This window comes from Saccopteryx leptura, chromosome 10, assembly GCF_036850995.1.
Source record: "Saccopteryx leptura isolate mSacLep1 chromosome 10, mSacLep1_pri_phased_curated, whole genome shotgun sequence".
NCBI classification, from domain to species: domain Eukaryota; kingdom Metazoa; phylum Chordata; class Mammalia; order Chiroptera; family Emballonuridae; genus Saccopteryx; species Saccopteryx leptura.
Genome location: NC_089512.1, coordinates 54,415,072 through 54,431,632, shown reverse-complemented (window position 1 = coordinate 54,431,632; position 16,561 = coordinate 54,415,072).

Here is a 16,561-nt window from a genome sequence, read left to right as displayed (position 1 = left end):
CCTTGTACTAAAATTAATTCAAAATGGATCAAAGACTTAATATAAAACCTGAAACAATAAAGTACATAGAAATAAACATAGGTACAAAACTCATGGACCTTGGTATTAAAGAGCATTTTATGAATTTGACTCTAAAGGCAAGAGAAGTAAAGGCAAAGATAAATGAGTGGGACCACATCAGACTAAGAAGTTTTTGCACAGCAAGAGAAACTGATAACAAAATAAACAGACAGCCAACTAAATGGGAAATGATATTTTCAAACAACAGCTCAGATAAGGGCCTAATATCCAAAATATACAAAGAACTCATAAAACTCAACAACGAACAAACAAACAATCCAAAAAAAAAATAAATGGGAAGAGGACATGAACAGACACTTCTTCCAGGAAGAAATACAAATGGCCAACAGATATATGAAAAGATGCTCATCTTCATTAGTTATTAGAGAAATGCAAATTAAAACTACAATGCGATACCACCTCACACCTGTTAGGTTAGCTATTATCAACAAGACAGGTAATAGCAAGTGCTGGAGAGGCTGTGGAGAAAAAGGAACCCTCATCCACTGTTGGTGGGAATGTAAAGTGATACAACCATTATGGTAGAAAGTATGGTTGTTCCTCAAAAAACTAAAACTAGAACTACCTTATGACCCAGCGATCCCTCTACTTGGTATATTCCCACAAAACTCAAAAACATTGGTACGTAAAGACACATGCAGCCCCATGTTCATTGCAGCAGTGTTCACAGTGGCCAAGACGTGGAAACAACCAAAAAGCCCTTCAATGGATGACTGGATAAAGAAGATGTGGCAAATATATACTATGGAATACTACTCAGCCATAAGAAATGACATCGGATCATTTACAACAACATGGATGGACCTTGATTCCATTATACCAAGTGAAATAAGTAAATCAGAAAAAACTAAGAACTGCATGATTCCATACATAGGTGGGACATAAAACAAGACTAGAGACATGACAAGAGTGTGGTGGTTGGGGGGGGGGGAGGAGGGTGAGGGGAAGGGGGAGGGGGAGAGGCACAAAGAAAACCAGATAGAAGGTGACAGAGGTCAAGTTGACTTTGGGTGATGGGTATGCAACATAATTGAATTACAAAATAACCTGGAGATGTTTTCTTTGAACATATGCACTCTGATTTATTAATGTCACCCCATAAAAATTAATAAAAAAACATTAAAAAACATGTTAACCATATTTTTAAACAAATAAAAAATATGTACTCTTAATGTTAAAATTGCATGTATAAAACGAAACTTGGTGTCATTAGAAAAAAGTGTAAAATTGGGGTTTTGTGGGGCCCTTCAGACGTTGGGGTCCACCTCTGGGTAAGGAGTACAGGGAGATAAACCTGAACAGTACCGTGCGCTTCATTATAAAAATTATAACATACAAAAATCAAGAATTTTGGTTTATAGGGAACTGTGAAGTATTCGAGGTGGTTGGTTAGGACAGTGAAATCACGGAGTCTTTCCTGTAGCATGGTAAGTCTCAGGGTGGCATGGAGGATATGTTATGGCAGGAAAGTGCTGGGGACTAATGTAATAGCAGCTCACTGTAATACAGCAATGGTGAGGAAAAGAGAATATGGAACTAATTCACCATCTGGAGGTCTTGGCTATTAAATAGTGAGAATAAAGAAGTCCTAATATACAGTTAGGGTAAGTCTGATTTTTCTGCAGCCATGATAACAAACTGCCAACCAAATAAATGGAACTGGTTCAATATCCAACCTAACTGACACCAGTCAGTACACTTCCGCCTCCACACTTCCACATCTATAAGAAACTCAACTCAAAACAACCTCTTCCTGCCAGATTGCTCTGCTAAATGAGACAGTTTCTAACCACTGTAATTCACCATTACTTAAATAAGCAATAAATAAATAAATATACAGGCTGTGGCAAAAGTAGGTTTACAGTTTTTTATATGGAATATAATACTATAATAAATACTAATACAAGAATAAACTTTGTGTTTCTCATACTCACAACTGTAAATGTCCTTTTGCTCCATCCTGTATTAATAAATAAATTTTATTTTCAGATTTTGAGTGGTGCTCTTTCTTGACAATGGTTTCCCCACTTTCCCAAGGCCTTTTGTCAATCTTCCTATATCTTTTTAATTTCCCAATTCCACTTCCTTTTAATTACCAGACTTCTCAAAAGAGTGTTTTGTAATTGATGCCTTTATTTTCTTCAGTCTATTTTTTTTCTCAGTTGTGTGCAGTAGAGCTGCCAAACTCTACCTGAAAGTTTAATTCTTGATGGTTGACTTTCAAAATCTCCTAAATCGACTTGATCCTACTTCTTACCTACTCTAAATCTCACTATGTCTTTTACTCAATCTATACTAACTAGACTGCTTTCTATTTTGATACCACAGGGATGAGCCCTTGTTTATTTTCTACCGGCATTCTTTTCTTCTAGAATGCCCTATACCTTGTTTCCACATAGTTAAATCCAGTCACTCTTACTTCCTACATTTTCCCTTGAGATTATCTCTGATTCTCTAGGTCAGGGGTCCCCAAACTTTTTACACAGGGGGCCAGTTCACTGTCCCTCAGACCATTGGAGGGCCAGACTATAAAAAAAACTATGAACAAATCCCTATGCACACTGCACATATCTTATTTTAAAGTAAAAAAACAAAACAGGAACAAATACAATATTTAAAGTAAAGAACAAGTAAATTTAAATCAATAAACTGACCAGTATTTCTTCTTCTTTTTTTTTTTTTTTTTCATTTTCCGAAGGTGGAAACGGGGAGGAGGTCAGACAGACTCCTGCATGCACCCGACCGGGATCCACCCGGCATGCACACCAGGGGGCGATGCTTTGCCCCTCTGGGGTGTCACTCTGTTGAGTCCAGAGCCATTCTAGCGCCTGAGGCAGAGGCCACAGAGCCAACCCCAGTGCCCAGGCCATCTTTGCTCCAATGGAGCCTCGCTGCAGGAGGGGAAGAGAGAGACAGAGAGGAAGGAGAGGGGGAGGGGTGGAGAAGCAAATGGGCGCCTCTCCTGTGTGCCCTGGCCAGGAGTCGAACCCAGGACTCCTGCACGCCGGGCCGATGCTCTACCGCTGAGCCAACCAGCCAGGGCAAAGGATAATATTCTTTTACTGGGATTTATTTTTATTTTTTTATGTTTTTATTTATTCATTATAGAGAGGAGAGAGAGAGAGAGAGAGAGAGAGAGAGAGAGAGAAGGAGGAGGAGCAAGAAGCATCAACTCCCATATGTGCCTTGACCAGGCAAGCCCAGGGTTTTGAACCGGCAAACTCAGCGTTTCCAGGTTGATGCTTTATCCACTGCGCCACCACAGGTCAGTGACCAGTATTTCAATGGGAACTATGGGCCTGCTTTTGGCTAATGAGATGGTCAATGTCCGGTTCCATATTTGTCACTGCTAGATGTAACAAGTGATGTGACGTGCTTCCAGAGCCGTGAGGCATGCATCCCACGTCACTGGAAGTAGTACTGTATGTGAGCGATGCCATGCTTTGTGTCTCTCACTGACCACCAATGAAAGAGGTACACCTTCTGGAAGTGCGGTGGGGGCCGGATAAATGGCCTCAGGGGGCCACATGTGGCCTGCGGGCCATAGTTTGGGGACCCCTGCTCTAGGTCAACCTTATTTCCTAAGAAGTATAACACTTGTATTAAATCCATGATTCCCTGAGCTTGTGATTTAATAGACAAACACAATTTGCCAAAAACAGACCACTCTCACAAATACATAAAAATATAGGACCACATAGTGTTGTAATATCCTTTTAGAGATCATTTCTTTTTTTTTAATAAATAAAATTTTATTAATTTTAATGGGGTGACATCAATAAATCAGGGTACATATATTCAAAGAAAACATGTCCAGGTTATCTTGTCATTCAATTATGTTGCATACCCATCACCCAAAGTCAGATTGTCCTCCATCACCTTCTATCTAGTTTTCTTTGTGCCCCTCCCCCTCCCCCTCTCCCTCCTTCCCTCCCCCCACTCCCCGTAACCACCACACTCTTGTCCATGTCTCTTAGTCTTGTTTTTATGTCCCACCAATGTATGGAATCCTGCAGTTCTTATTTTTTTCTGATTTACTTATTTCACTCCGTATAATGTTATCAAGATCCCACCATTTTGTTGTAAATGATCCAATGTCATCATTTCTTATGGCTGAATAGTATATACCATGGAGTATATGTGCCACATCTTCTTTATCCAGTCTTCTATTTTTTTTATAGTGATTAAAGCCTTTAAGCAAACTCTTGGCCAATACAGCAAGAATCCATAAAAGAATAGTGTCCTTAACATGTTCACCAAGTCCAAGTTGGCCCCAACACCATGCCAAATCCCTGAAAAATGTAACCCCACCTGAGTTCAGTCTGTTAGGAGCTGTCACAAGGAGCAGGAGTCCAGGAAAAGTCCACATCCAGGAAAAGTCTGCATGGCACTGGAATTGTTGTCACAATTCTATACTCTGCAGCTCACGTCCAAGTCCCAATGACCGCTGAGATCATTTCTGATGAAACAATCATCTAAATCCTCATGACTTTATGAACTATATTTTATCATCCAATTAACATGAAAAATAAAATGTACACTATGAAACTTTTACTACATAGTCCTTGTTGTCATCTGCTGTAGACCAATGAGAACTTCATCATAGACTAGCTCTGGTCTCTCTCTCTCTCTCTCTCTCTCTCCACACACACACATACATATATATATAAATATATAAAAGGCCATTTTTTGACTTACTGGAACTTCAGGTGGCACATAACAGTGTATAAAATGGCTTCAGATGTAGCAGGTAGAGGGGAAACAAAAAAGTATTTGAGATGGAAAAGAAAAACAACCAGGAAGAAGTACAAGCTGACTGGTTCTTTTCCAGCCTGATTTAGAGAAGGGAGTTGGTGTTCCTGAACAATAAGGTTGGATCCCCTCTTTCAGAGATTGGTAGGGAAAACAGAGTAAAAGCGAAAGGCTGTTGTTGCTTTGACCCTCCTGAGTGGTCTGAGAACTACTGATATATAATACTCATTTATATATGTACACCTGTATCTATAGGTGTGTTTGTGTGTGTGTGTGTGTGTGTGTGTGTGTGTGTGTGTGTAATCTATCTCTTTATCTCTTAGGTCTTCTGGGAATTTCAAGCTGGCACCTGCATCTGAAGTCCATGATCTACCTCATAGCTTTAGATTTCACACTGAGGTCAAGCTAATTCCTTAGGACCTCCTATTCCAGTACCTTCTCAATCCCATCTGGGGACTTTGACATCCTCATTCCTAATTGTAAAAACTGAAAGACAAAGCTAGAATGCTTGTTTCTGAATCCTCTCTGCTTTCTTTTCTCAGTCTCTCTTTCTGACCCAATGAGATAACAATGGTATAAAAACATTAAGGAATAAGCCTGACCAGGCGCAGTGGATAGAGCGTCGGACTGGGATGTGGAAGACCCAGGTTCAAGACCCTGAGCTCGCCAGCTTGAGCACGGGCTCATCTGGTTTTAGCAAGGCTCATCAGCTTGAGCCAAAGGTCGCTGGCTCCAGCAAGGGGTCACTCGGTCTGCTGTATCCCCCCCCCCCCCCCCGGTCAAGGCACATATGAGAAATCAATGAACAACTAAGGAACTGCGACAAAGAATTGATGTTTCTCATCTCTCTCCCTTGAGAGATATTTAAAAATATTATCCTCATTAGGTTTTTTAAGTGTTTTATAGTGTTAATGATTTTATTATATTTTCCCAGAAGGTTTTACTTTCCTCTCTTTCATTGTACATTACTGGAAGCCATGAACAGTGATTTATTTGTCTTTCTTTAATGTTATGATGGTACTTTATAGGAAGTTAGAAGCTCAGTTAGCCAAAATACTAATAATGACCATATGGGGGTGATATTTGATGTTTTGAGGTAAAAAAAAAATCTAAAATCAGTGTCAGTAGAGCTATATGCTGCCTGAGAACAGAAATTCCTATTTTTCTTATCTTTACAGTAGGAATAACAACTGCTCACATTGTTTTTTACCAAAGAAATTAAGTAAATACGTGAGAGTCCTTCTAAGCTCTAATTTGACATTCAAAATATTATATCTATCATAAAGTAAATAAAATAAGCAAATATTAAAAAACCACACTAACGAATCATATTGGTAATTATTTGTTGGTTGATAACAATGCTTTCCAGTTTATAGAAGTCTTTTCAAAGATAAGTGATAGTTTCTATTTTGTATCCATTATTTGATGTGGTTTCCATTTACATTTGGTATTTTTGGAAAACTTTCAAGAAGTTAAAATGGTATGTTTTGGTTGCCAGAGCCAAGAGAAGAAAACCTAACTCCAGTGACCAAGAAGACATAGGTTTTGAGAAAAGAATAAAATATCAATGCTTCCATTACTATTTGTTGATTGAAGTTTGTTTGTTGTTTTGCGTTTTGGTAATTCCAAAAGCCGTTTTTTAAAATGCCATTAAAATTTATATTTCTCAGGTATAGAACTTAAATGGCCTTTGGAAAACTCAAAATTGTGCAGGACTGGCTTAGTTTTGCCCAAAATGGTTTGGTTTTGTTTTTACAAAATGGGTTTTAAAAACGGTTGAAAAATTGACTTTTCATGCCACTGCTGTTTGCATATTTTTAAGACTTTATTTATTTAAATTTTAATTTAGTTGAGAAGAGAAAGAGAGGAGTGGGGAAGAGCAGGAAGCATCAACTCCCATATGTGCCTTGACCAGGCAAGCCTGGGGTTTTGAACCAAAGACCTCAGCATTCCAGGTTGACTCTTTACCCACTGCGCCACCACAGGTCAGACTATTTATTGATTTTATAGAGAGAGGGAGAGAGGGAGAGAGGGAAAGAAGGAGCAAGACCATAGCTGCTTCACTTTAGTTGTCCATTGATTGTTTCTCATATGTTCCTTGACTGGTCAAGCCCGGGGATTTGAACTGGTGACCTCAGCGTTCCAGGACAATGTTCTGTCCACTGAGCCACCACAGGTCGGGCATTTGCATGTATTTTATTTTTTATTTACCTTGAAGTAATGTGTACTAAATTTCCACAATGAAACCCTTTTTACAATTATGACATTTTGGTATACTTCCATGCCCTGTTTATTTTGGTATGAGTAGATGTACTTGCCAGTGTTCTCCTGAGAAAGAGAACCAATAGCATATTTCGTTATGAGTGTATGGTCACACTACACGCTGAGCTGTTAACTCAGTTCTAGTTCTACCTCATGTTAGTGTCAGATCCCATAGACTCAGGGTTCAGCCCAGAAGGCTGCTCCCTACTAAACTCACTTCAGAGCACAGATTGCAAGTCCAGGTTGCTGTTTGATTTCTGACTGACCAGCTACAGAGCAGAGGTTTCAATGGTCCCCTCCTTGGGTTTGGTTAATTTGTTAGAGTGGCTCACAGAACTCAGAGAAACATTTAACTTACTGTGTCACTGGTGCATTATAAAATGATATGACCCAGAAACATGGAAATAAAAGAGATGCATAATGCAAGGGATGTGGAGAGGGGGACAGAGCTCCCACGCTGATTGAGGGCACCACTCTCCCCAAATTTCTATGAATTCACCAACTCAGAAGCTCTCTGAACTCTGAGTTTTTATGGGGGAATTATTACATAGGCACGATTGATTAAATCACTGACCATTGACAATTGATTCAACTTTCTGTCTCTTTTCCCTTCCCAGAGGTCAGAGCAGGTAGAACTGAAAGTTTCAACCCTCTAATCATATGGTTTTTATCCTTTAACAACCACCCTCATGCTTTGATGTTATTTAAAAGTCACTTTATTAATATAAACTCAAGAATGGTTTAAAGGGGTTTGATATGAATATTGAGACCGTGTTATTACTCTTTCACTTAGGAAATTCTAAGAGGCTCTGTGACAAAAACTAGGACAAAGACTAAATATGTAACAGGTCCTCAGATAATATCATTTTGTTTACTGTCATTTTGTTATTATGTTTTTTGGGGATATTTTTGACAGAGACAGAGAGTCAGAGAAAAGGACAGACAGACAGGAAAGGAGAGAGATGGGAAGCATCAATTCTTTGTTGCAGCACCTTAATTGTTCATTGATTGCTTTCTCGTACGTGCCTTGACCGGGGAGCTAAAGGGGTCAAATGACCCCTTGCTCAAACCAATGACCTTGGGCTCGAGCCAGTGACGTTTGGGCTCAAGCCAGTGACCATGGGGTGATGTCTATGATCTCATGCTCAAGCCAGTGACCCCGTGCTCAAGCTGGTGAGTCAGCACTCAAGCTGATGACCTCGGGGTTTTGAACCTGGGTCCTTTGAGTCCCAGTCTGACTCTGTATCCACTGTGCCACTGCCTGATCAGGCTGTTATAATGTTGATGAGGAAATAATTTGATTCCAGTAAGGGCCACTGTGTGTGTGGAGTGTGCACATTTACCCCATGTCTGTGTGGGTTTTCTCTGTGTCCTCTGGTTTCCTCCCACATCCCAAAGACGTGCACAGAGGCTGAACTGGGGTGCCTAAATTGTGCCAGTGTGTGTGTGTGTGTGTCCAGTGATGGAAGGGTGGCCTGTCCAGGGTGGTGACAGGGTAGGCTCTGCCCACCCACGATCCTGAACTGGATTGAGTGGGTTGGAAATTTGTCTTTCTTGGTTTTATTACATTTTCTTAAATGTACTATAGCTCACAGTTATTCCAATTTTAATATTAGAAGTGTTTTGGGTTTTTATTTTAAAAATTGGTGATGTTTTTGTGACCAGAAATGTGCCTAGGAACTTAATGCTTGTTTATACCAAGCTTGTTTTTATTATATGATGTTTTAGATTAAGTCTTGGTTTCCAAGAACCTATTGATTATGTTAAGTGAAGGTTCACTATATATTTCTTTTTTTTTTTTTTTTCTGAAGCTGGAAACGGGGAGAGACAGTCAGACTCCTGCATGTGCCCGACCTCAATCCACCCGGCACGCCCACCAGGGGCGACGCTCTGCCCACCAGGGGGCGATGCTCTGCCCCTCTGGGGCGTCGTCGCTCTGCTGCGACCAGAGCCACTCTAGCACCTGGGGCAGAGGCCAAGGAGCCATCCCCAGTGCCCGGGCCATCTTTGCTCCAATGGTGCCTTGGCTGCGGGAGGGGAAGAGAGAGACAGAGAGGAAGGAGGGGGTGGGGGTGGAGAAGCAAATGGGCCCTTCTCCTATGTGCCCTGGCCGGGAATTGAACCCGAGTCCCTTGCACACCAGGCCGACGCTCTACCGCTGAGCCAACCGGCCAGGGCCATATATATTTCTTATTATAAATCTCAATATCACATTAAATAATCTATATGTAGAGGGATCAATAATTCCAAATTGGATCATATGATTATGGAGGCTGGCCACCCCAAAATCTGCAGGGTGGTCAATAGGTTAGACACAAGGGTGCTAATATTTTATTTCCAGTCTGAAGACTTGCCGACTGGAGACACAGGAGAACAAATGTTCTCATCTGAATCTGAAGGCAGTCTGCTGTACAACCAGAAAAGACCATGTTGCAGATGAAGTTCACAGCCAATCTCCTGGAGAATGTTCTCTAGCTTGAGGAAAGCTGGTCCTTTTGTTCTTTTCAGGCCTTCAGCTGATTGGATGAGGCCCACCCATGTTATAGAGGGCAATATGCCTTATTTTAAGTTCACTGACTTAAATGTTAATCTCATCTAAAAACACGAACCCAGAAACACCCAGTCAGGTTGACATATAAAATTAACCATCACCGTAGGTATTGTGTGATTTTGCAGGTGCATGTCACATGTCTGCCAGAAAGCAATAAAGCATTTTATTTTATAGTACCACAACTCATACAGCCAGTTACAAATGATACAAAGTCATGTTTTGAATGGTAGTCTGATGAATGGAAGAGTAAATTCTTTTTTTTAATGTTTTATTTTATTGATTTTAGTGATAGGAAGGGAGGGAGGGAGGGAGACAAGGACATCAAGCTGTTCTTGTATGTGTACTGACCAAGGATGGAACTGGCAACCTCTGAGGTTTGGGACGAGGCTCTAACCAACCAAGCTATCTGGCCAGGGTGGAAGAGTAAATTCTTTTTGAAGAGAAAGTAATGGCAGTTTTGTCCTCATAATATTTTACAGTCTGCAAGGCACTTTCACATACATTAACATTTTTGATCAATCAGCACCATTCTTTTCAAAGCATTACCTGCAGGTCTTGCCACTAAGTAATTGACTGTGTCTAACACAAGAGAAGTGAAACCAAGGGTCACATAATTAATTATGCAGTGAACCTGGGCCATAGAGTAAGCAAACCAGTGTGAGCAGTTTAGTCAAACACAATATTGTCTTTAACTGAAACTTATTTTGTCTGAATGATGTGGATGCTTTAGTCTGATTCCGCCATTCTGTAGAAGACTGTGATGCCCACATTGGAACAGCTTTTTATCCACCTTTGGATTTCCAAAATCTAGAAGCATCACTAGAACATAATAATTAAATAAAGTATTTTTAGGGCTAGTGAATCAATTCATGATCAAATTAAACCCCCTTTAAACAAGCCCTAGACCCAAAATATATATACACATAATAATTCAAGGTGTGTGTGGATAGTTCTTTACTTGTCACTGAATTGCTAAGCACCAGCTCTTTGTCCTGCCTCCCATTTCATTCCTTTTGAAATCTTTCCCAATTTGGTTTAGAATAATTGCTGTTTTTGAATGACCCACAATCTCCAAATGTCCAACTGAGTAGCTTTGTTTTATTCATCCTTATTCAATGTCTCTGTGACTGAGCCAACTCCCCTCCCACCCTGTACCTCACTGCACTGGTCCTGATTTAGACTTCATGTTTCTGTGTTAAGTTCTTCCCATCTCTCTGCCCCTAAACTTTCCATTTTTTATTCATTCTACCCATTGCTTTTATGGGTATCTTTCTAAGGCATTGAAATTATCATTACCTCCTACTCAAAATATTTATTATGTGCATTTTTAAAAAATAATACTAGTATGGAGGAGGACAACTGTACATAAATATGTAACCAATAGTGGGCACAGGATCAGGAGAAATTTGACTTGATGTTAAACCCCTAAACTGTTGACCTCAGAATCCATCAGTTATATCTGGCTAAAGACAGAATGAGTTCCACAATAAGTTATGACTAATCTAGAAATAAGGGATCGACTCTCCCCCACAGTGAGGGGTATAAGAATTATGGGGCAAGAGTAAAGAATAGCATTATGTGTTCGTTGTGTGAGTTGATATAATAATGATGTGTGGTAGTTATGATCTGCTGTGGACTCAAGTTTAAATACAAAAATGTTTGAATAATAAATGCCAGCACCCACGTTGTCATAGCCCTCCTGTTGTTTCTTGAGTTAACATTAATTTTAAATGATTCTAATTAAATTTTTTATTGTACCCCAGGGATTATACTCAGATATTACCCAAGGCTAAAACTAATTCAATGAAAAATTTATAATCACCAATACCATTATTATTTTGTAATAAAATTTATAATTTTGCTCCAGTCCCCACCTATCACTGAAACCAAGAAATGATTACTTCAGTTTTTATATCAGCTGCTATTTATTTGAGGATATTTATTTGTCTTTGTGTGTTCTGTCCACTTAATCTTTGGCATGTGTTCTAATCAGTAAGGCATTGTCATTTTAGCATAAGAATCTCTATTGTTTCCCCAGTATAATCTTGTTTAGGCTTTGTAAAATTTCTTCATGTCAACTGAGTAAAAAGCCAGAGGTGATAACTTTGTGCCTTTGCTGCTAGGTGAGAAAATACAAGTTCAAAAACAACATTTCCTGGCCCTGAACCTCTGTGGCTTACATAAGAGTCTAGAATACCTGTTCAGTTCCATTGGAGCCATTCTTATATTAAAACTTGCTCTTTAGAATATGGGCAGTCTGATTTAGCTTCATTTTGTAGCATTTGAAAAGTGTCTTATCTGTTACAGAATATAGCATGGAAGCCACATACCAGATCAAGATAGAAATAAGAATATGACATAGCAACAAAACAACAACAAGAAAGGAAAAAGTTTTTCAAAAGACACTATAGTTGTCTTCCAAGTTTATTTTTGCAATTGATCACATTCATGAAAATAACAGTTTTAATGCAAGTAACATAGTTACAATATAATGTAAAGAATTCTCTCCATATACTGTTTGACAACTTTATTTCTACTACAAACTGGTGTTATAGTATACATAAATTATTCTGTAGCACAATACTACTGGTGGGTTATGTTACTATATGTTATTTGCTATAAGAGTAACAGTAATGCTGCAGAGTAGTTATTGAAATGCCTAAACACAATTGAAAAAAAAATGACTTCCTCTGCTAGGACAGCTATATATCCCATACTTATCTTGACCATTACTTTTCATTATTAGGTTTCTGGGAAGATTACTCCCCAGCTGACAGGCTTTCAGAACTGTAATTTGGAGGAATAAAACTAGATAACAAATGACTACATTTAAATCCTGTAGTGTAGATTTCATACTTTTCATTTCACATGGCAAATGTTCTCTTCCAATACAAAGGATTCTCCTGAACTTGAGTTGTTTCTTTGTGTTCGATATACTGGATACCTTAATAGTAGCAGACATTTAATTTTATGATGTAAGTAATTGCTACTTGATAATGCTGAAAACTGAGTTTTTAAATTTTTATTACATCCCCTTTTGTGTATTTTTAATTTATTTTTATTAACAACCAGATGAGCACACAGAGGCTTACATGCATAAGCAGGTACTTATTAATATTTTATACAAGTCATATGTCATGCTAATTTTATATTTAGTTCTGATGTTCAATGGCCTCATCTTTATTGGAAAGTTCAATCTTGATACCAATTAATACTTTACATAGTCTGAACCTTCCAATTCCTGTTTTTTCATATCCAACCTTACTTTCTGGATAAGTTTATGCAATTTACAAAAAACATATTGTTACATATTGTCAAAGATTACTAATGATATTTAACAACATTGTATGTGGTAGGAATCTATGCCCATGTGACCGACATCTAGAAGCTTATGGTCTAAAAAAATGCTCTGAGAAAAATATACCATTACCATTTTTATTTTTAAACTGTAGGTGTCATGCAGATTCTTACTGATATTTTCAGTACTTTGGCTAAAGCATATAGAAATGAGGACACAGGGAAATAAAACTGAAGTCAAAGAACAGAAGAAACACTGGATAAGAAAAATTCTATTTCATTTTGATGAAGTGTTTTTGAAGTCCTAGGGAGACTTTTCTTTCTAACCTCCTATGTTATATTTATCTTCTGTGCTTCTGAGGTAACCAAGAAAAAAAAAGATGATAAGAGGAGAGAACAGATATATTTTCTTTTCCTCTTGAAGTCTGTTTCTTGGATAGATATAAACACAGCAGAATGTCCAAAAGAAACATCACATTTTAAGAACAAGTGGATTTTAAAATAAAAGAAAAATAGATTTTTTCCTGAGCTCTATTTTCAACTCATCAATATTACAGTAGGTTTTTATAATAAGATATATTTTTAAATGAAAATTACTAAAACATTGCAGTGAGAACTTTTGTGAATGCATACTATTATGTTTTGGGACCTCATAGTACTTAAAAAGTGTGCCTTCATTCTTTCTCTGCTTTGAGAGTATAGCTTATAGTATTAAAGAATTAAAAGGATTTCTTTTTTCATCGTAAAAATGACATTCATTTTGGTGATCTGAGTTCTATTGCAAGTTGATTAACATTTCAAATAATGTCGATTTAATGTATCACTGCCATATTTATCAACCCATCCACCATTTGTTTATCTGTCCCTTCAGCAATCATTTGGTAAATCTCTTTCAGGAACATGACATTTTGGTGAATGCAGGAAATGGAACACTGAATTAAACATTTCTCATCCTCTAAAAGTTTATGGCTTAATAAGAGGTGCTTGTTGGGTTTGGGAAAGTAAAGAATTTGTCTTCTATTTTGTAGGAATTATATGTCTGTAAAGAGCAACCTGTTCTTTTGACAATTATATCTAGACCCAACCCAGCCTTTCTAGAGTCTTTTATCCCTGAATTATTTGAAATTAATATAATGGCCCTGATTTTTGTGGACCACATAATGAATATTCAGATACCTTCATTTTTTTTTTAGGATAAATTTATTTCAGCTTTATTTCAAAACCCAATTTGCCATCAGATGGTTGAAATGAAGTTACCAATAAAGAAACTATATAGCTAATCTGTCAATCCTCCATAATTAATTCTTATAGTTAAAATTTGGCATAATTTTTCTTAAGATTTTAATTGGATTTTTTTCCCCTTTAGCTCTCTGTTATTTCATATACAGCAGGGGTAGTCAACCTTTTTATGCCCACTTCTGTATCTCTGTTAGTAGTAAAATTTTCTAACCACCCACTAGTTCCACAGTAATGGTGATTTATAAAGTAGGGAAGTAACTTTACTTTATAAAATTGATAAAGCAGAGTTACAGCAAGTTAAAGCATATAATAATAATTACTTACCAAGTACTTTATGTCGGATTTTCACTAAGTTTGGCAGAATATATCTTTATAAAACAACTTACTATAGTTAAATCTATCTTTTTATTTATACTTTGGTTGCTCAGCTACTGCCCACCATGAAAGCTGGAACGCCCACTAGTGGGCGGTAGGGACCAGGTTGACTACCATTGATATACAGTGATACCTTGATTTTTGTTGATAATCTGTCCAAAAACAGCGCAATCTGAAACCAACGAAAACTGAGGCAATTATTTCCATATGAATCAATGTAAATCCAAGTACTGTATTAGCACTCATAATCAATTAAAAAAGCACAAAAACACTGAAAAGCAATGGAATTGTTTGGCTAGATGAGCAGGGTGATGCTCACACAACAAGAAACAACACCACACTGAGCAGGAGAACACGTGGGTCACCCTTTGTTTTTGCAAAATTAGCAGCGAGGTCACGTGGTCACACAGATGAAATCCGAGGCAACCAACAAAAACTGAGACAAATTTTTCACGAAAAAAATCAACGATAATCTGTCAATGAAAACCAAGGTTTTACTGTACCTCAAGATATATTTATATTAAAAATTGGAAATTTGGCAGGTGTTTAACAAGAATGCTTTGACCAAGTTTGAAAATTACTTTTCAGGAAAAATTACAGGCCAAAAAACTTGTTCAACCATCTAAGCTTATTATGGAAAACATTTTTGGAAATATTTATGTCTGTGTCTATGTGTATAAATAAAACTCTAAAATTCTTTGTGATAGTAGTATATATAAACTTAACTGTTTAAGAGAAAGTGTTCTAGTTTATGAGTTTAATGTTTTTGGTCCTGTTATGTAATCTTAACTCAGTACATTATGGTTGTTTGAAAATTTTAAAGTTCTTAATATTGTTTAAACATCTGCTTTTGAGGAAATGTATGCTTGCCTTTTCCAGATATAATACATATAAAATGTCCCATCTGGGCTGAATGCCAGGGACACTGCATGCTTAAGTAATAAGCCCAATTATCTTGCTAATAAACAGAAGCTAGAAATTGGACTCCTGTTGGCAGATATATAGGATACTTAAACATTAAGTGGGATTAATTACAATCTAAAATGAATTACATTACAAACACACATAATAAATCATATACAAATATTAAGTATAGCAATTATCTCATTTTCTTCTCTTTTTAGTTAATGAAGTTTATGTTTTTGAATTATCATGAGAAGAGGGTTTCAAAATTAGTGGAGAGCTTACTTACCTCCAAGGATCTTCTGAGATAGAAATGTCAGATTCCAAACTGATAAAAGATGAATGTGATGATAATAAATATTTCACTCCTAATGCCAAGGGACATTAGTATTATATTCTCAAATTTGATATTCTATAATATGTCAAGCTAATTTGGGGGAAAAGCTGTAGTGTAGGTCAGTTGCAATGGTTCAGGTCAAGCATGTATAGGAATGAATTTATAATTAGTGTAATATATTTACTCAGAAATGCATTATTAACTTTTCTAAGATTTCTTTTTTAATTATTTTAAAAGGGGAAAAATTTATATGATTTGAAGAGAAATGAGTATCTTTTAATTATTTTAAAGCAAACAGTTACAGAAGTGTGAACTTGTCTAAATGAAAAAAGATTTTTTTCCTTATAAAGGACGCCTCATTTTGTTTGAGGTCATTCTAGGATTTTGCCTGAGATTGTTCTATATTGCTCACAGAAATTAGGGGATGTTTTAAAATTAATGTAAAGCTATAAAATATCCCCTAATTTTTGTGAGAAGTATATTTTAATGGGAGTCTTAATTTCTAAGAACAAAGGAAAGACAGAATTTGAGTCTCCACTCTTTTTTCCTCAATACTGTGTAATGAGATGCGAGGGAGCAGGTAACCCTTCCCCCACCATTACAAACAAGCCTACACAAGCAAGGACAAAGAAGAACAGCAATCAAGGAAGAAGTAGGTCATGACCGTATGTCATGTATTTTTATAAAAGGTGAAGATTTTAGTTTTTCTGGGCTGCTTGCTATAACACAATACCACAGACTAGGTGGCCATATACAACAGACAT